Source organism: Colobus angolensis, unplaced genomic scaffold, assembly GCF_000951035.1.
Source record: "Colobus angolensis palliatus isolate OR3802 unplaced genomic scaffold, Cang.pa_1.0 Scaffold152, whole genome shotgun sequence".
NCBI lineage: Eukaryota > Metazoa > Chordata > Mammalia > Primates > Cercopithecidae > Colobus > Colobus angolensis.
In genome coordinates, this window is record NW_012114622.1 from 7,983,472 (window position 1) to 8,004,401 (window position 20,930).

A 20,930-nucleotide genomic window follows, 5' to 3' on the forward strand; every position below is an offset into this window, starting at 1 on the left:
AGATCACGCTATTGCATTCTCCAGCCTGGGAGTCAGAGTGAGACCCTGTCTCCAAAAAAAAAGTTTAAATAATCTAAAGGCAGGAAAGGGGAGAAAGAGGAGCAAAAAACAGAATAAACAGAAACAAATAATAAAATAATAGAACCTAGATCCAAATATATAAAGAATTAGGCTAAATATAAATGTTCTAAACATACCAGCTAGGGCTGGGTGTGTTGTCTCACGCCTATAATCCCAGAATTTTGGGAGGCTAAGGCAGGCAGATCATTTGAGGTCAGGAGTTCAAGATCAGCCTGGGCAACATGGTGAAATCCTGTCTCTACTAAAAATGCAAAAATTATTTTGTATTTGGGCATGGTGGTGGGTTCCTGTAATCCCAGCCACCTGGGAGGCTGAGACAGAAGAATCGCTTAAATCCAGGAGATGGAGGTTGCAGTGAGCCGAGATTGCACCACCACACTATAGCCTGGGCGACAGAGAAAGACTCCATCTCAAAAATAAAATAAAATAATAGAAAACACACCAGTTAGGAGATAATGGATTATGAGAATAGATAAACAACAAAATGTGACTATTTGCTGTATACGAGAAACTCACTTGGAATACAATAGAGGCTAGTTAAAATTAAACGTATGGAAAAACACATTATACAAACATATCAAAAGAAAGCTAGAGTGACTCTAATATCAGATAAAGTAGACTTCACAGCAAAGATTACTAGGGATAAAGAGGGACACTGCAATCCTACTTTTTATATAAAGCATCAAAGAAGATGATCCTGTGTGTCCCACCCTAGGAATTCACACCCCTAGCCACTTGAGGGCCCAGTAGCAGGGGCCCAGTAGCAGGCTCTCACTCCCAGGCCTCAGGCACATTTGGTTATCTTCACTCGCCCCAGTGTCTTTCCACTCTCAATTAGCTTTTGAAGGAAAGCAACCCCAAAAGTGACAGGAGTCAGGGACCTTGTTGGAAAAAGTCATCCTCAGCCCAGGATTACATACTCCTTCCTTGGGGGTAAACTGTCAACTCTATAGCATTGTCCTATACATGGGACTCTACATGTATGCTGCTAAGGATTTAAAAGAAAATTCCCTTATTTCCACTCTTCCCCCTCTCCCAGATACATTTCTCCCAAAAGAAACTATAGAGAAAAAACTTTAGAAACCAAATTATCCTGCCTGGGAGAAAGAGTTCTGGATTATGTTTTCTGCTTCTATGACCTTGGCAGAATCTGGTTTAAACAAGCCCCCGGCAGCCGCGCGTACATGGTTAGAATGCACTCTGTCTGCTGTCTCACTCCCAGACCCAGCTCCTCGCTGGCTGTTTCACATTTCCAACCTTCATTCTGCCTGCACTCTGAAATGTGTCATCTAGCACAGTGTGTGAAAATATTGAGATTAAGGTGGCCTCATCAGCCCTAAGCAATTCTGACTCTGTCCAACTCCAGAATAAAGATTTGGTTTGTGCTAAGACTGGTCCTGCTGTCCAGACTGCAGACAGGCTGGATTGGCAGTCAAAGTCAGACAGATGGAGAGACCACGTGGGTCAGACAGGTTGGAAGGAGGCCCACTCAGTATCCCCCCTTCTGGAAAGACACTGGCCTCAGCATTCAGGCAATCTTCCTTCTTCCCAGGCTTCCAGTTGCAAGAGTGATGAAATCTGTTATCAAGGGAGTACTTGCTTTTTTGACTGTGAGAAATCCTGCAATGACAGTCTCTATCCACAGCATCAGAGTGAGGGATTCAGGCTTTGCAGCTGGAGAGAGCCTGGTGTGAGGTTGGCTTTGATGCTCACTTGCTTGGGAACTTGAGGCAGGCTGCTTAACCTCTCCAAGCCTCTGCTGCTTCCTCTGAAAACTGAGGAGAATAGTATCTGCCCTTCTACTGGTGTGATGAGGATTAAATGAGACAACGTATGCAAAATTCTTAGCGCTGTACCTGAGCTAGTAAGTGCTGAATAAACAGTTTTTGTTATTACTGCAACAGGATCATTCATTCCTCCAGAGCAGAAACCACCTTTTTGTTCCCCATGATGCCTCTAGAGATCCAGGCCACAGGGCAGGCATTCAAGGAACCCTTATTGGCTCTCAACATTCACACTATCTGGATCTAGTTAGCTGTAGGTACTTCAAAAGGAACATTTTATAACACCCCTCCTTGTCTGGTTTAGTTCTGAAATGGAAAGCAAATTGGCCACTTAGCCATCCCGAATCCTGAAAACACGTGGCCTCTCATGTGGTCACACCTTCTATTTGCATCTGCAGCTTATTAAAAGCAAAAATCTTTAAGATGAACTTTTCAATAATAATTGTCAACACTCAGTTTAGACCAAACAGTCTAACTAAAACTTCAAGTATGTCAAAAGTAGCACTGGATCAGAGATAGACTAGAAGAGAATTAACATTTTAATTCAACTGGCACAATTTAAGATCCCATTAAGACAGAAATAAACCCAGCCTGCAAGCTATTCAGCACCTAAATGGCTCTCTCCTTCAAACCTGTAATCTGAATATTTAAGACACACTCTAAAGAAGTGCTTCTCTTTCAGAGAGGAAAGGTTTCATTTAGAACAAATAAACACTGAAGTCAGTGAATATAACAAATAATTGTTCTAACAGCAGCAACCAAAAGATACTCTCATTAATGGTCTGTTGAAACTCTTCAAATACAGAAGTTACCCTTGCCCTACTTAATGTGAAGATACGTTTCTCTAGAAGACTGGTTTTTCCATTCCACTTTTCCTTCCAGATCCATCTCCTGTCCCACTTCCCACTCCACACCCCCTGTCCAGATCACCCAGCATCTTGTCTCCACAGCATCCAATCTTTCTCTTCTATCCACAGCCCACCTATGGTTCTCAGGGCCATGAAGGCTCCCAACCTTCCCTCTCAGCATGGGGTGGAGCATGTGGTGATGGACTAGAATGACTGGTTCAATGATGGGGCACATGACCTAGGCCAGGCCCATCAGAGACAATAAGACTAAAGTCCAGAATCTTTGAGCTATCAGAAAAAGCCAACTGGTCCCCTTTCCTACTCAGCTTCAAAGCTGAGGCTGCTGCAGCCACTTTACAACCACAGGAGAAAGGCTGCCAGATAATGGAGCCCACCCAGGAGCAGAATCCAGAAGGAAGAGTAAGCAAAAGAAACAGGGTCCCAAAGGTACCAGTGAACCTCTGAGTCAAAGTGTACCTGAAGCCAACCCTACTTTGGGACTTTTAAACAAGCCAGTAAATTTCCTCTGCTTCAAATGGTTGAACTGTGTCTGTAGCCTGCAAAGAGTCCTGACACAGAAATGGTAAACTGAAGTGTACTTAGAAGCAACTTTGTGGTTTTTTAGCTATAAATTACTTAGGAAATGAGAATGATGCACTGGATTCCCAGAACTCCTTCCCATCTCTGTGCCCGAGTATGAGTCCAGGACTGGCTATTTCTGACCAAGTGGTTGCTGGCTGGGAAGTGCCAGGGACTTCACTCGGGGAATAGTGCTTAGATAAACTGGTCTTGGGTAATGACAAAGCACTGATCTCATAGGATGCCTGACTTCCGGTCCCTGCTGGATCACTCTTTGGCCATGGAACCCCAAGTAAACCCTTCTGCACTTCATTTTCTTCTATAGGAAAAACAAAGCCCCCTGCCTCTAACACAGGGAGAATAGGAGCCACCACTGCCTGGTATTTTGGGCTTTGAGTTGGGTAGATGTGGGCTTTGAGTTGGGTAGATCTAGGTTCAAATCCCTAGTCTATCCTAGATCCAAGATGAGGATTTGGGTCAAGAGGCCCAATCTCTCTGACCCTCAGTTTTGTCCTCTGTAAAATGGGAACAAATCAGAGTATTGTTTCACAGGGTTATTTTAAGAATTAAATAAGGTAAAGTTTCTAAAGTGTTTAGCAAGGTGCCTAATATACAGAAAGACACAATAAATGGTAGCTATAATAGCTTTGAGATCAAATGAGAAAGAATGTGAAAGTTCTTTGTAAAAAGCATCAGAAACTGTACCTATATTAGGGATTATTGTCATCACCTCTCATTCCTAAACTGGCTATGGTTATAACATCATAGTGTGGGGTAAAGGCAGTAAACTTATGAAATAAATTCAATTGATAAATTATACCCAATCCAGCAGAGAAAGATAGTTGTCAATGAGGCATAGGGGTGCAAACCCCATGCTATAACTGTCATTTCATCAACAGTTTAGAATACTCCCAAGAAATATGTTCAGGTGGTTCATAGAAAATGCTATCAATAGCGACCTGTTAAACGTTCCCCTGGAGGCCTGGAACTGTTCCCAAGCTGTATGCATGCAGTTAGATCCCTTCGGAACTTTTCCAGAGCTACATCTGCGAAAGTACAAGTAAGATCCCCTTCCTGACTTTCCAATTTCATTTAACAACTTCATGGGCAGGATACAAATGTGCTTCTTTATGAATGAGAAATGTCAGTTGCTGAGCTTGGCAGCAGAGATTTCCAAGAAATCCAGCCTTCCAGTGGACCCCCTCCTATGTTCCACCAGCACATCCCATAAAACGAGGGAGTGCTGGGTTTCAAATGGGCTGCTTGCAGGGAAGACACAGCTGTGGTAAAACCAAAAAGATATTCCTTCCAGGTGTTGAAGAATAAAGTCCTCCTGATTGAAGGGACTTTGGCTCCTTTTCAGTTGGGAGGCATTTTAAAAAGCATACACGACAAGGCTAAAAAGTGCTTACCACAAACATATAAAAGGGTCACTTCAACTCACGTAAGTATTGCTTAACATGGAAAAAATTAAAGCTTGAAAAATCAGGACCATAAAATGCAAGGAGTAAGGAGTTGTGGAAAAACAACCCCATCTGAGGTTACAATACTCCTTCAGGAAAATAGATACACTGTTCTCTTATTCTCTTTTCTAACTGTAGCCTATACACCAGCCATGTGTATTTTGGACTCCTTCCCATCCTACCATGATTTCCGGTCTAAGTCTGGGTCCCATGGTAACTGGAGCAATTTGGCATGCTGGCCCCATACACCACGACTGGCCATATGAGGGATGCCAAGTGGGTATCTCTTCCATAACAAACATCTCTCTCTTCTGGCTCTGTAAAGAGGTTACTCTCTTACTCATAAACTCTTACAAATAAAGTCTTCAGTTGATAAATAAATCTTCCCATCCAGCCTCTTTCACTCACCCAGAAGGAAATAATAATCTTTTGCAGAGCCAGAAGATTCACGTATTCAAGATTACATTGCATGGGGTAGAAGGGTTGCAAGACTGCGGGAAAAAGAAAAATTAAAAAACCCAGCTTTGCCGCTAGCAAAAGTGTTAAGTAGTTCAGTAAAAGCCAAACCTCATTTATGGAGTGAGCAGAAGTTATCCTTGGAAATGTATTTCCTGGTAAGAGTCCCAGGAATATGGTGATATGAGTCACAGGTTTTACAAGCCTGAGGGCTAACTTCTATTTATCTTTCAGATCTCAACACAAATGACCACCTCTGGGACTGTGACAACTCCATGCCCCCAATATGATTTTGTGGCCATGGTCTTCTCAGTATAGTATGCAATAGCCTGTATTACAACTGCCTGTTTGATTCTTGCTCTCTGACCCAGAGCTCCTGAAGGGCAGGACTGTAACTTTTCACCTCTATTCTGATGCAGCACTTGACATAAAGGAGGCATCTGTAAGTGCACATGATGTGGCTGTAGACAGACCTAGCCCTAGACCACATCACACATTTGGAGCATTCACCCTTTAACCTGTCCCAGCCTCCTGCATCTTCACTGCCACCTACCCACTGCACAGTTCTCCCTTCTCCTCCATGAAGACCTACCTTAAGGAAAGGCTACACTATTCATCATTCAGACTAAGGTCAAATGGAATCCTACATGCAAATTATTCCCTCCAAAAATGTAACCCCCACACTCACACTCAGGCTATTATGCACCCATCCACCCTCCACCTAAGGGAATAAAGTTATAATTGGATAATTTTAGCCAATCACAGGGGTAGATATTTTGGTTGGGTTTTTTGAGAAGGAGCTAGAAAAACTGGCTCCTCCTGCTGCTTTTGAAAGCACACAGTGACCCACTCCTGGCCCTCAGCAAACCCAGCATCCAGGGACCCCCCCAGCCCTGGGGAGTTGGTCCAGCCTAGCCCGCTGTCCGGCAATGCCTCTGTTGATTTTGCTAATAGAGCAAACAGACCCTCTTTGAAAAAGAGGCAAAGGCAGCAGAACTCTGCTTTCCTGCCCATTTCCTCTGCCTTATTAAGCAAGAAGAACTGGTTTCAGTTAAAAAAAAAAAAAAAATTCTGAAAGCCACTGATGGAACAGTCTCTGAAGTGCATTCAGGGAGTCACAGGACATGGAAGGAAATGGAGAGCACAGGAACATGAATTATTGTGAGCACTGGGGAAATGCCTGCTTTGTCTGGGTGAGAAACAGGCAAAGACTTTGAGGTCAACAACGGCCATCCATAAACAAACAGCTTTACCTTATTAAGCATTAAGGGTTTTACAAGTATTTCTTGAATGATTTTACATGTGTTGTCTCAGTTGATTCTTCTAATTCAACCCTATAGCACAAGTACTATCACTTTAAAAAATAAACTGAGGTTCAGAAAGTTTTAATAATTTACCTACCCCCAGAAGTTCAAGAACAGGCAAAAGCAATTGAAGGTGGCAAGAGTCAGAATAATAGTTACGTGGGGTGGACACTAACAAGGAGTGGCCATGAGGGTGTCTCCTAGGCAGGAGTGTTTTAAATCTTGATCTGGACCTGGGTAAGTTACACAGGTGCATGTCTGGGTAAAAATTCGTCGAGCTGTGCATTTAAGACTCTGGACTTTATGCATCCCAATCTATAATAAAGGAGAAACAAAACAAACAAGAACAAAACAAAACAAACAAAATTCCCAAAAACTAAAAATAAAATAAAGCAAAAACAGGCTGGGTATGGTGGCTCGAGCCTGTAATTTCAGCACTTTGGGAGGCCAAGGTGGGCAGATCACTTGACGTTAGGAGTTCAAGACCAGCCTGGCCAACATGGCAAAACCCTGTCTCTACTTAAAATAAACAAATTAGCTGGGTGTCATGGTGCTCACCTGTAATCCCAGCTACTCGGGAGGCTGAGGCAGGAAAATCACTTGAACCCGGGAGGCAGAGGTTGCAGTGAGCCGAGATCATGCCACTGCACTCCAGCCTGGGTGACAAGAGTGAGACTGTCTCAAAAAATAAAATACAATAAATAATAAGATAAAGGAAAAACAGGTAATGCCTCCACCTCATATCACACAGTGAAGATCCCAAAATTGAACCCAGGTCTCCATAATTCCAAAACCTATGTTCTTGTCTCCTCTACTTTGTCAAATTCAGGAGACAGGGGCAGCACATGAGGATACGTGGATCTGCAAGCACACGACTGAGGTGTCTCAAACATCTCAGTGCTTCCCCTTTCCACTAAAGGAAGGGAGCCATAGGCAAAAAAAAAAAAAGCCATAGGCAAAAGTCATGATGCTGAGTGGTGACGATGGAAACAGAAAGGTCTAAAATCACACCAAGGCAAACACCATCAGATCCAACCCAAACGTTTCCTTCTCTCAGAAGGAAAATCTCCTGGCTAACATGAATACTCCTAAGGTGACTCTAATGAAAGCCTTTACATCTGGCACAGCAAGGACAAAAACAACCCTGTCTTTGTTCAACTATTTTAGACACATACGGGAGCTTATGCCTAAGACCTGCCCCAACCTAAGAATCCAGGCAACTTAAATATCCCTACTGTTCTGTGTTCTCCATGTGAAAGCCACTGTGGCTGAAGGAGAAAAACTCACTTCTCAGAGCATTTTGCATTGATGAGAGGCAATCAGAAAGGGTATGAATGGTGGCCTGTGGCATGGTTCAGGTGGTTCATGGGATAATAAATAGCTACCACCTATTGAGAACCCACTAATTTTTTAACCTCAGGTGCACAAATTGGATTTATCATAATCCTTGGTTCATGACCATTTTTAATTAGTTATAAAGTGAACTCAACTCCCAAACAAAAGCTAGAGCCTTGGCAACCATCTACATGCATCTAAACCATATGACCCTCCCTCCCCGAATCCTTCCCTTTCCCTCTTCCCATGATGCATAACCATTATCTGTGTTTACCATCCCCTCACTTTCTCTCTTATATAGTATTTACTGTGCCTGTAATGTACTCCTTCAGCACATCTTAATATTTCGGTTTTTTTTTTTTGGTAACCAAATGTGTGATTTATTTTTGGAAGAAAGTATTTAAAACTGAGGACTTTTTCCAATAAAGGGGAGAAATAACAATAACAGATAATACCCTGGTTACAAGCTAATTACCACATCCTATACAATGTGGATGTGCTCAACATGTATTCAATGATATGAATAATGAACATTTGCAATTTTAAAATCCCAAATCACTTGCCAATGTTGTAAATTCATAAATGCTGAAATAAATACTTAGAAATAAGTATATTTTAAAAGCTTTAGTCTGACAGTATTTATAGATCAACCCAAATACTACATACAAATAATACAGCACATGAATGGACATTTCTGCTAATTTCCATTTAATTTCTTCATAATATGGCTGTCTGGTGTTGCATTAGTGAAGATGCTTCCTACAACTACACGGGTACCCCAGAGACTATGATGAATCACTTTACATCATCCAAGGTCATCAACAGAATCCTAAATGTTGTTAGCATTCATGGGTTTCGAAAAGAGTGTTGTTTGTATATGGTCCAAAAAATGCCAAACCAGATGATGGGTCAGTAAAGTCAGCCCAATATCCCTCAGCTAAAAGAGCACAGCAAATTTCCTCAGCAGCACTGATGAACTTTTCTAAGAGCACTTCTCTTTCAGTTTCTACTTCTTCACTCTAAACAGTCATATCATTCTTAGTTTTCTGTGTTACAGTCAGAATGATTACTTTGCTATTAGCTACTTCTGGAAACAGTGATTCAAAATCTTTTCGCCGCAATTCTGGACATGTTTGTATTGCACACCGTACTCTGGCACTTTCAAAGTTAAGTTTCTGCACTGTTAATTTCTTGTTCAACAGGTGCATCATTACCCTGAAATACATTCACATATTGTGTCATCACAAACTCGTGTCTTTCACTTGATGAAGTTTCTGCTAGAAACTAGGCTTTTCTTCTGTGAAGCAGTCCCATTGAGGTGACAATCAAAACCTATGTTCCCAGGAAGCTGGAACCTCTCATCTTGAGGTCCAAATGGTCCCACAGTTTCATCAGGCCACACTGTTTGAGAGCATACATCTGGAGGTGCAGTGGCCACGTAAGACTCATCTGAACCTGATGATCCTGCAGTCGAAAAGTCTTTGGGATTGACAACGTTTTAACTGAAGAGCAAAATCCTGGGAGATAGGAAACCAGTCTGGCTCTGTTACAAAGCACATTGGCCAACTCTACCAGAGAGGACAGTTCACTAAATAGCTTTCCTTTGGTAAAGTTATTCCAGTCACCACCACTGTCTCCAGCTGTCCCAGAACCTGACTGTTCCTGCCATCCAATATTTGTTTTTGACTTTATCTACATTGTATCATGCTGTATATAATCTTTTGAGCTGACTTTTTTCCACTTATTACTAAACCTTATTCAACTCATATTTTTCCTCCTATTCATTCAATGTCAGCTGAGCCCATGCACCTTATGAGAAGCATTGTTTACACTTTTGTATTTCACCTTTACAACACCATAAGGCAGGTACTGCTGTCATTCCCAGTTTATAGATTAAAAAACAAATAGGTTGAGGTACTTGCCCAGCATCACATTAAAAAAGCAGCCAGGCCAGGCACAGCATTTTGGGAAGCTGAGGCAGGAGGATTGCTTGAGGCCAGGAGTTCAAGACTAGCCTGGCCAACATAGTGAGATCTTATCTCTATAAAAAATTTTTAAAAATTATCTGGGCATGGTGACTTGTGCCTGTTGTCCAGCTATTTGGGAGGCTGAGGTGGAAAGACCACTTGAGCTCAGGAGTCTGAGGTTGTCATGAGCCATGACCGCACCACTATACTCCAGCCTAGGTGATAGAGGGAGGCCCTGTCTCAAAACAAAAACAAAAACAAAAAACAAAAAACAAAAACAAAGCAGCTTACCTGGAGTTAGACCCAGGTTTGCTTCCAAAGCCCTTATTTCCCTACTGTAAGACTCAGGGTTAATGCTCGCATATGGGTGGACTCCCTCCCCATGCCAAGGGAAGGGTAGCCAAAGCTAACCCCCCAACTGGCAATCATCATCACCATCATCATGACTAACATACTGGAGACTCATGCGCCAGACCCTGTTCCAAGCATTTTAGGAGGTGTACTTCATGTAATCTTGTCCACAACTATCATATGAGGTAAGCATCTTACAGACAAGTAAACATATGAGGTAAGTATCTTACAGACAAGTAAACTGAGGCACCGAGATATGAAGCAATTTGTCAAAGAAGAAGTGGATCCAAGATTTGAACCCAGGCGGTCCAGCTTCATATCCACACCGCCAATCACAAGGCCCTACTGCTTCCCAGTTCACCGAGGAGGACAACCACCTGAGTATGTGAATGGATTCGGATGAGTGCTGGCTGAGAGGAGGCCTGTGCTGGGCTTGCACCTGGGTGGTAACTGCAGCACTCCTGGAACTTGGCTTATTTGTGAAGGAAGACCCCGATTCTGGGCCTCTGTCTGGGGAGAAGAGTTGCATGCAGGGGCTGTACAGGGAAGGAGGCAGGGGTTGAGGAGGAGGAACAGCAAACCATAACATGGACAGCCTCAAGGACGGGCACAGCTGACTGGCGGCTGGTCTCATCCTGAGGAAATAACAAGGTTCTCAAAGCCAGGACTGGAAGGGCCAAAGGGCAGTACCTTGAGGAAAGATGGCACAAGCAGCTTTCTCAAAAAATTCTGACACTGTTACTTATAATGCAGGATTCTTATTTGACCCAGTAGCCTCATGCTTTTGATTAAAACTTTCAGCACGGAAAACATGGGCTTTGAAGTCTGACAGTACTAATCTCAAATGCTGGCTCTGCTACTTGCTGTGTATGTGCGACCTCGAGCAAGACATTTCAGCTATCTCAAGGCCTCGGTTTCCTCATTTGTAAAATGAGGATAAATAATGTGACCTACAGTTCATAGGCTGTAGTGAGGATTCCACAAGATACTGCATACAAATCACTAGTGTCCTGCTCACCTCATAGTAGGCATTTGGCAAATATCAACCTGTATTTTTATCACCACCAACTCATCACATTTGGTTGGAAAGATTAAATGACAGAGCATCCAATAAACATCGGTCATCTTTTCTAACACCTCTCCCCACCTCTCCCTACTCAAATCACCCTAACCATGATCTCCACCTTACCACCCACAGAGAAGATCCTTAAAGATCAGCCCGCTCTCTGCCTGGCCTTTCCCAAACTATACATCGTCAAGAGGGTCCTTTGCCCCATACATACTCTGAGAGGAGCGCAGAATAAAACCCACCTCCCAGTGATGTAGATGGAATTCACAAACCTGCCCATTTATCTAGAATTGCCACAAGAGCTGCTTTAAAAATACAAATGTTGGCCAGGCACAGTGGCTCACACCTGTAATCCCAGCTCTTTGGGAGGCTGAGGAGGGTGGATCACCTGAGGTCAGGAGTTCAAGACCAGCCTGGCCAACATGGTGAAACCCTGTCTCCACTAAAAGTACAAAAATTAGCTGGATGTGGTGGCACACGCCTGTAATCCCAGCTACTCAGGAGGCTGAAGCAGGAGAATTGCTTGAACTCAGGAGGTGGAGGTTGCAGTGAGCTGAGATTGCACCACTGCACTCCAGTCTGGGCGACAGAGTGAGACTACTTCTCAAAAAAAAACAACAACAGGTGTTCTGGCCAGGAATGGTGGCTCATGCCTGTAATCCTGGCTCTGTGGGAGGCCGAGGTGGGTGGATCACTTGAGGTCAGGAGTTTGAGACCAGCGTGGCCAACATGGTGAAACCCCATCTCCACTAAAAATACACAAAAAAAATTAGCCGGGCGTGGGGGTATGCACCAGTAGTTCCAGCTTCTTGGGAGGCTGAGGTGGAAGAATTGCTGGAACAGGGGCAGGGCTTGCAGTGAGCTGAGATTGTGCCACTGTACTCCAGCCTGGATGACAGAGGGAGACTCCCTCTCAAAACAAAACAAAAAAACCGATGTCTTAGCCCCACTTTTACAGGTTTTCACTTAATAGATTCAGAGTGGGTTCCAGAATATGAATCTTATTTTAAAAACTTATTTTACTTTTATAGAGAGACAGGGTCTCATCAGCCTTAGAGGAAAAAAGCAGAACCCAAGCCTAGGAATATCAACAGTAGGAACAGTGGCAGTGACCGTAGCAAGGGCACTCCCTAAAGCCCCCTCCACCATCTTGAAATCAGCAACAGTATCTACCTCTGCAAGATACTGTGTGGTTCAAAGGAGAAAATGCAGGTAAAACACTGTAACACATCTAAGTTCTTACTATGTGTCAAGCCTTATGTGAACTGTTTTATATACATTTTGCTATTTTGTTTCAATAGTCACATCATCCCTGTGAGGTATTTTTTAAAACATCATTTCTCATCATGTTGACCAGGCTGGTCTCGAATGCCTGGCCACAAGTGATGCTCCGACCTAGGCCTCCCAAAGTGCTAGGATTACAGGTATGAGCCACCGCACCCAGTCCAGAATCAATTTTTAAAGTGCTTCAAGATGTTTCTGCAACCAGCCAGCTCTGGCAATGAGTGACTTAAGGGAAAGGGGAAGAAGTATGTGGGCTCACGCTAGGGGTTGCCACACCCCACCCCACAGCACATCCTTCTGAGGCCTGAGGGGCTGTGGGGACAATGAAGGCGACCACAGCACAGATGACAAACAAAGCAACTATTTGGCAAGAAGAGTCCGAGTTACCCATTAACTACGAGTGATATGTCAGTGCCAGAGAAGTCTCACAAAAGATGATGGTGTGGTCCACCGGGGCAGGGGCGTGGGGGTGCGTGGGGGGCCCTCAGTGGGGACCCAGTTACACCAATGGCAACACAATCATGCAATATCCTGGCCTCGTGTCCTTCCTGTTTTCTCTTTGAGATTGGTGCCTCTCTGAGTAGAACCATCCCTGGAAAGTAGGGATATCATCATTTCTTGGTGCCATTTGGATTCCCCCAGTTTAAACTCCTCTCTTGTAACAATGGTGATGAAAATTACTGGATTCCCTACATATGGTTCCAAGTTATTTGGATCTCATCACTAGTGGCAGATTTAGCACATTCTGGATGCCGGCAAATGAGTGGCAATTGCATAAATACATGAGCACTTCACTCCACAAATTAATCCTATAGAAATAATCCAGCTCTGATTATACTGTTTGACGGGGTGGTGCTTGTTATACAGCTGGAACCAGCAGGAAGGCGGCAGGCTGGTCACCATGTGGGGTACCAAAATGACAACTGCACAGTCACGCTTTATGACAACTGCACAGTCATGATTTTTAGCCCCACTATCCTCCAAAAAAAAAAAAAAAAAAGAAAGAAAAAAAAAAAGAAAAAGAGAAAGAAAGAAACAGAAAACCCAAAAAAAAAAAAAAAAAAAAACAGGAAGGAAGGGAAGAAGGAAGAAGGAAGAATAAAAAGACCACATAGAGTCCATAATATGCAAGTTTAACTTAGACACTCACTTCACACACTAAACCCTTTCTGGGTTGCTTTTTCTGACTAGACAAACATTCTCAAGGAGAAAATGCGAACAACACATGAAAAAAAATGTACCAAATGCCATTGCTGGGAAGCAACAATGATGAAGATGGCAACAGTAGCTCATACCTGGTGGCTGCTACCTGCCATGTGCTGGGCTAAACGCTTTACTTAGCATCATCCCATTTAATTCGCACAACCAGCCTGCCAGGTAGTTTTAGTATAATCTCTATTTTGCAGATGAGAAAATTAAGGTATTGCAAAGTTAAATAATTAGCTACATGATCTAGCCAAGTGAGTGGTGGAGTCAAGGTGTGAACCCGGGACCCAGGTGTGACCAAATATCTTTTCAGAAGGATCCTTTCTACAGCTCAAGACAGGCCTCTCTTGGTCCTGCTCTTCTCAAAGATACTCCTCCCAAAGCCACCCTTGGCTAAGATTTCACTGAAAGCTCTGTTAGACTCAGTCCTCATGGCAAAGGATGCCAAAGGACCACAGGGCATGTGAAGCACTGAAAACTTTAACCTCAAGTTTCGAGGAGCCCCAGATCCCGGCAGTAGCTCTCCTGGTGGCAGCTTTCCAAGCAGATACCAATAGGCCAGCTTTAGGCAAACACCTCTGAAGAGAGCTCACCTCCCATGGTGGAAGAAACAGTCCCTGAATGAAAGCTCAGAAGAGCTCCTAGTTCAAACAAACAAACATCCTCTGATTTATGACAAGAAGCCAATCAACAAGCTCAGTAGAAAAGATGAGCCTTAGAGGAAAAACACAGAACCCAAGCCTAGGAAAAAAGCAGAACCCAAGCAACAGTACAGTGGCAGTGATGGCAGCAATGGCACTCCCTGAAGCCCCTCCCATCATCTTGAAATCAGCAACAGCATCTACCTCTGCAGGATACTGTGTGGCTCAAAGAAGAAAATGCAGGTAAAACACTGTAACACATCTAAGTTCTTACTATGTGTTAAGCCTTATGCTAACTGTTTTATATACATTTTATTATTTAGTTTAAATAGTCACATCATCCCTGGGAGGTATTTTTTTAAAACACCATTTCGCTGACAAGGAAACAACTTGAGAGGGGCTAAGTGACTTGCCCGAGGCCATGCAGCTTGGAAATCATAAAACCCAACCTTGTGTCAAGGGTCCAGAGGTTAGAGCCACAAGAATCAATGGCCTTAATCTCCGCTTCCATGAATCTTCTTGTTTCTGCAAACACAGGGCTTCTGAGAAGCTGGGAAATGGTTAAAATTTCTAGACCTGTGAAAACCCAGAAAGCTGGCCCCAAGTGACCCACCGCTGACCCACTCTGATGGCTGTGCTGTTGCACAGAACTGTCTGTGATGATGGAAATGTTCTATATCTGCATTGTCCAATATGGTAGCCACTAGCCACTTATGATGATGGAGCACAAGAAATGTGACTTGCATGACTGAGGAAATGATTTTTTTTTAACCTTATTGAATTTTAATACATTTAAATATACACATGTGGCAAGTGGCCGCTGTACCGAACAGAGCAGCTCTGGGGCTCCTCTCGCTCACAGCTTGTCAGGTGTCCTGGGCACCACAAGATGAAAGTTCTACAAAAACTCATGACTTCCCAGGCCAGGCCTCAGTGTGAACAGAAAAATAAAATACATTTTTCTTACTCCCAAGTAAATGCCATTGCTCTGATCTTGGAACGTTTTCAGCTGGAAGAGAGAAAGGGCCATTTCCAAAACAAATGACCTCTCTCCATTATCCCCCCTTTTAAAGGAAAAAGATTAAACATGTAAAGCATTCCCCATTAAATTACTTAGGAAAGGTCGCCACATTTTCTGGTGACAAATGCCTTTGGCTTATGATGACACAAGGACTCAAACATGGTAGAAAGGAAAAGCCAGAAGGGTAAACAAGAAGAGGTCCCACACTCTCCAAGGTATCATAAATCAAGGAAATAGACTCAAGGAGCTAACAGCTTCCAAACATTCTTCCTCTTGAGCTATTTTAAGCAACCAACACACACAACATTTCAGAGGCAATTTCATTCACACTAACAGAAGAGAAGCAATGTGCTTCTAGGGTATTATCTTTAAACACGCAGAGAAACAAACACCTACCCCACAGGTCTCAGGCCCAGCTGGCTGGCCACCCCACTGGGCGATGTTACTATTTTCAGGCCCCCAGTAGCTCGGTTGTTGAGATGCAGCGAGGGGTGCTTTGGCCTCGCTTCAGTTCCTCTTGTCCTCTTGGGCCAACCCATTCATTTCTTTGCTCAGGAAATCACTGCATGTGCTTTGTCCCCACCCAGGCCACTCCTGAGGTCAGGAGGCCACAGGGCAAATGAGGACTTCAGAGCTCAAAGAGCCCGGCTGTGTCATTGACTAGCTATGTCACCTGAACTTCTCTGAGCCTCAGTTTTTTCAGCAGCAAAATGGGAATAAGAGTATATCTGATGGTAAGAATCACATGATATAATACATGTGAAGCACACGGGCCAGGGCCTGGTGCTTTGTAAAAGTTTGACCCAGGGTAGGTCTGTGCTGGGTATCAGAGTTGAGAATTCAGTCTCCTGGCTTCTCTGGCTGGGGAGGGAACATGCAAGGTTGAAGAGTAGAGAATCAGGGGTAAGGCTGCCTGGATTTGATTCCAGTCTCCACTACTTATCACCTGCATGGCCGTGAGCAAGCTACCGAACCTCTCTGTGACTTTGTTCCCTCCTCTTAAAGATGGGAATCACAGTATTCACTTCATTTACCAGTGGGGTAAATAATATCATATGGTGTCACTCCCATTTCATTTATTTATTCATTCATTCATTCATTCATTTTTTGAGATGGAGTCTCACTCTGTCGCCCAGGCTGGAGGGCAGTAGTGCGATCTTAGCTCACTGCAACCTCTGCATCCTGGGTTCAAGTGATCTTGCTGCCTCAGCCTCCCGAGTAGCTGGGATTGCAGGTGTGCGCCACCACTCTGGGCTAATATGTTGCTCCCATTTTAGATCTAGCCATGCCCTTTTCACGTAAACCTAACAATTCAAGTTTCTCTTGAGTGTTCTTTGGTGATCCCTCTAGATGAGTGAGCCCAAGCCGCTGTGGCTGTGAAGTGAAGGAAAGTCACCATCCTAGGTGGGGGCAAAAAGACATACTCCAGAACAAGGATCTGTTACCACTAATAATAGTTAATGTCTGCATCCTCACTACATACCAGGCTCTCCCAGGAATGCTACCCACATGGTCTGGGCCTCATGCCAGACTATTTATTTCAGAATATCTGGAGGTAGGGCCTTAAGACAGACAGACACACATACACTCACTTTTTTTCTTTTGAGATGGAGTCTTGCTCTGTTGTTCAGGCTGGAGTACAGTGGTATGATCTGCGCTTACTGCAACCTCCGCCTCCCAGGGCCAAGTAGTTCTCCTGTCTCAGCCTCCCAAGTAGCTGGGATTACAGGCGCCTGCCACCACACCTGCCTCATTTTTGTATTTTTAGTAGAGACAGGTTTCACCATGTTGGCCAAGCTGGTCTCAAACTACTGACCTCAGGTGATCTGCCCGCCTTGGCCTCCCAAAGTGTTGGGATTACAGGCTTGAGCCACCACACCTGGCAGCCACTTTTATTTTTAAGCTATCCAAGTAATACTAATGTGAATCTAGGATTGAAAATCACTGAAACAACAACCTTATGAGCTAGAAACTATGGCAACCCCATTTAACAGAAGAGGAAAACTGAGGGCAGAGACACCAGCTATCTAGCTGGCAATCAGACAGTGACAACTCCTTCACACCCCATCTCTTAGACCCCCTGTGCACCCTGCCCCTGTTGAGAAGCAGAAGTCAAAGCATCCAACAGGCACTTGGACACTCCCAAACCATTCAGACACCACTCCAGGCCCCATGCCTTCTCAAATCACCTAAGAGCGTTCTTTTTCTGGCTAAATTTCAGACCCAGACTTGACCTCCAGGAATCCAAAGCTGCCTGAAAAATGGAGTCTTGCTTTCCCAGAATTGAAGGACACAGACGCAAAGTCACAATGATCCACAGAACAATTGGACTAATTAAACAGGCCCCATTTTAATGACAGGAAACAACAGAGTTGATGATCTTTATTAAAGGCTGCTGGCTGCCTACAAAAAAGCTGGAAAGCAAAATTCAGGGGCTCTTATGGCCATCAGCCAAAGATTGTAAGACTGAAAATTAAATCTCTATTGTCTGAATCTCTATGCAGCCCTGCTATAATGAGCCCACCCTCTGGAAGGGCAAAGAAGGGCGATATTTCAATCCATCACATGACTAATGAACTTCAAGGTGGCCTGTCTCCCAGCCAACTTCCTATTTTTTTTTTCGGAGACAGGGTCTCACTCTGTTGCCCAGGCTGGAGTGCAGTGGTGTGATACTGGCTTACTGCAGCCTCTGCCTCCTGGGCTTAAGCAATCCTCTCACCTCAGCCTCCCAAGTAGCCGGGACCACAGATGTGCGCCATTATACCTAGCTAGTTTTTGTATTTTTTTGTAGAAACGAGGCTTTACTGTGTTGCCTGGTCTGATCTCGAACTCCTGGACTCAAGCCATCCACCTGCCTCGGCCTCCCAAGGGGCTAGGATTACAGGTGTGAGTCACTGTGCCCAGCCCAACCTATTTGATATCTGTATGTGACTTGAGACAGACAACTAAAACCACACTGGGATCTTTGCTGCAGTCCTGCTTCTTCCATACACAGCTTTCCCCACTTCAGTCAATGGTCACTCTCTCCTTCCAGTTGCTCAGACCATAACAACTTGGTGTCACCATTGATTCTTCTCTCATACCTCACACATCCAAGCTGTTGGCAAATGCCAGTGGCTGGTCCTGCTGCTGCCACACTTGATACTAAAGGCAATTTCCAACACAATAGAGAGAGTGACCTTGCGGAAATACAAATCAGATCAAGTCACTCTGCGCTTGAGTCCCTCCAATGCCTTTCAGCTTACTCAGAACTAAAAGTCAATGAATTATTACCCAATGGTCTACCCCACTAACCACCCCACCATTTCCTCTCCCAACCACATCTCCTGCTACACTCACCCCAGCCACATGCAAGGAGCTTCTCCTTGGTGCTCCTCGAACCCACCAGGAACGCTTGCTATTCCCTCTGCCTGGAGCTGCTTTCTCCAGCCAGGCTGGCCTCATGTGATTGATTCCCCTCGCTCTGCCTCATTATCCACAGGGACTGCACCCTGCCCTCCTTCAGGCCCCTTTTATTCATTTGTTGCATCACCAGCTCCTGGAACAGTGCTCAGTACACAGTCCTCAATAAATATTTGTTGGATGAATAAACGGATGTACCCCAAACAGAACTCCCGGCCTCTCCCCTACCCAGTCCTCAGACTCCCCACCCCCACCATCATCATTTGTCTCCTCAAAGAACAGTGTTTGTGGCGGTAGAAAACACTAGTTAGGATACTTTACAAGCACTCATTGGACAGGTGGGGGACATTGAGATGCCTTCTCAGAGGCAGCCCTACTCCTGAGGCCTTCTCACCTGCTACTGAATTGGGTCCCAGCATAGTCCTGGCCTGCTCAGCTGGTACTCAAGCTGATTAAGTCCAGAAGAACAGCTGCAAGCAACTTGCTTCCAAATTGTGTACCCATGTACAACTTTAATTACTTGGCTACCGAGATGGGTTGAAGAAAAAACCAGGTCCCTGGCTTTCACAAAAGCAACTCTTTTTTTTGCCGTATATTCTGCCTGTCCAGAAGGTTTCATCGATTTTCAACTTGGGATTTGAAGGGTGGATGGGCTGGTTGGGGAAGAGAGACAGGCAAGCCACCCCATTTCCCTAGCCTCTCATACTGACCTGCCCAAGCCCCGTTCAAGCTACGTGACTGTGAAGTAGATCAGGGTTCAGAGCCTATGTACCTCGGAGCATGGAGCTCCATGTCTCGGCCTTCAGCATTCCTGGCAGCCTGTCATCCTCAGTTACTCTCATTTTCCCTCCTCTTTGAAACACCGGCCCTGCCAACGGCAACAAACAGCATTTAAAAATATCCTGCTGGATTATATAGCTCTGCCTTCGAAATTCCTCACAATGCCTGTCTCTGTCCCACATCGTATAAAGAAGGGTGTAGCATATTTAATTTTTTTTTTTCTAGCTGCTCCCCTGCTATAAATACCCAAGAGTCTGGGTAGGCGGGCTTCAAGCACAGGCTGTATGAAGTCACCTCGGAACTGGATCTCACCATAGTGCCGGCCTGCCAGGGCCTGGACGCAGCTGTCAAGCACTGAAGCATGAGGTCGGTCAAAAGCATGTAGCACTCATTTTCTGGGGAAAGGGGCATAGGAAAACCCCCAAGTACAGTAATCGCAGTTAATCTTAATATTAAAAAGACAGTGTCCAGCCCTATTACCAAGCCAGGTCTTCAGAGGGCTCGTCCAGCATCATTCTGGGCTGTTTCTTTCCCAAGGATACTAATTCCAGGGCTCGACCTTAGGAAAATGACTGCATAGTGTCCATGTGGGATCTAGAAACGTTATCAGAGACAGAAAGGCCCTTGGGGAATCGAGTCCGACCTCTCCACACCACAGATAAGGAAACAGAGATCCAAGAGATGGAAGGATTCACGCCAGGTCACAGACAGGGTAAGCTCTACCCCAGAATTTTCTGGATCCAAATCCTCACATCTCTATACTGGATTGTTCCGGATGCTTGTGCTTGTACACCCGCTTGGTATGTGAGCCTCAGGCTTGTGTTTATTAATAGCTCTCTTCGCAGCAAATACTAATTTTCATATTTTTTAAGGTACAGACTAAAAAAAGTTGTAAAGGTTTCAATAAAAGCTTGGCTTCAACTGTAGGGAGGGTTTTCATGCACTGAGAGGCCCATTTCAAACTCTTTGAGGTCCAGTATAATGTCTTGTCAACTCTAACCTTATATGTCCAGACTTCCAAGTTTAGTTTTCCTGTTTAATTTTTCCATCATGGGCCTGACTCTCCTCAGCTTACTTTTAGAAAGCAAACCATGGGCCGGGCACGGTGGCTCACACCTGTAATCCCAGCACTTTGGGAGGCCAAGGTGGGTAGATTACTTGAGGTCAGGAGTTCGAGACCAGCCTGGCCAACATGGTAAAACCCTGTCTCTACTGAAAATGTGAAAATTAGCCAGGTGTGGTGGCACCTGCCTGTAATCTCAGCTAATTGAGAGGCTGAGGCAGGAGAATTGCTTGAACCTGGGAGGTGGAGGCTGCAGTGAGCTGAGATCACACCACTGCACTCCAACCTGGGTGACA

General features: G+C 44.5%; 1 protein-coding gene and 1 pseudogene across 2 annotated transcripts in view; both read right to left on the reverse strand.

Annotated features, from left to right (window-relative positions):
• The window catches only part of ABTB2 (ankyrin repeat and BTB (POZ) domain containing 2), a 216,580-nt gene that overhangs the window by 184,782 nt on the left and 10,868 nt on the right, over window positions 1–20,930 (reverse strand). The gene's annotated exons all lie outside the window — the stretch shown is intronic.
• Window positions 8,201–20,086, reverse strand: LOC105507759 (annotated as a pseudogene). The gene is made up of 5 exons (XR_001001153.1): window positions 20,052–20,086; window positions 19,866–19,915; window positions 19,564–19,659; window positions 12,808–12,881; window positions 8,201–9,512 (listed from the first exon to the last, which is right to left on the reverse strand). The product of XR_001001153.1 is annotated as a methylmalonic aciduria and homocystinuria type D protein, mitochondrial-like (transcript).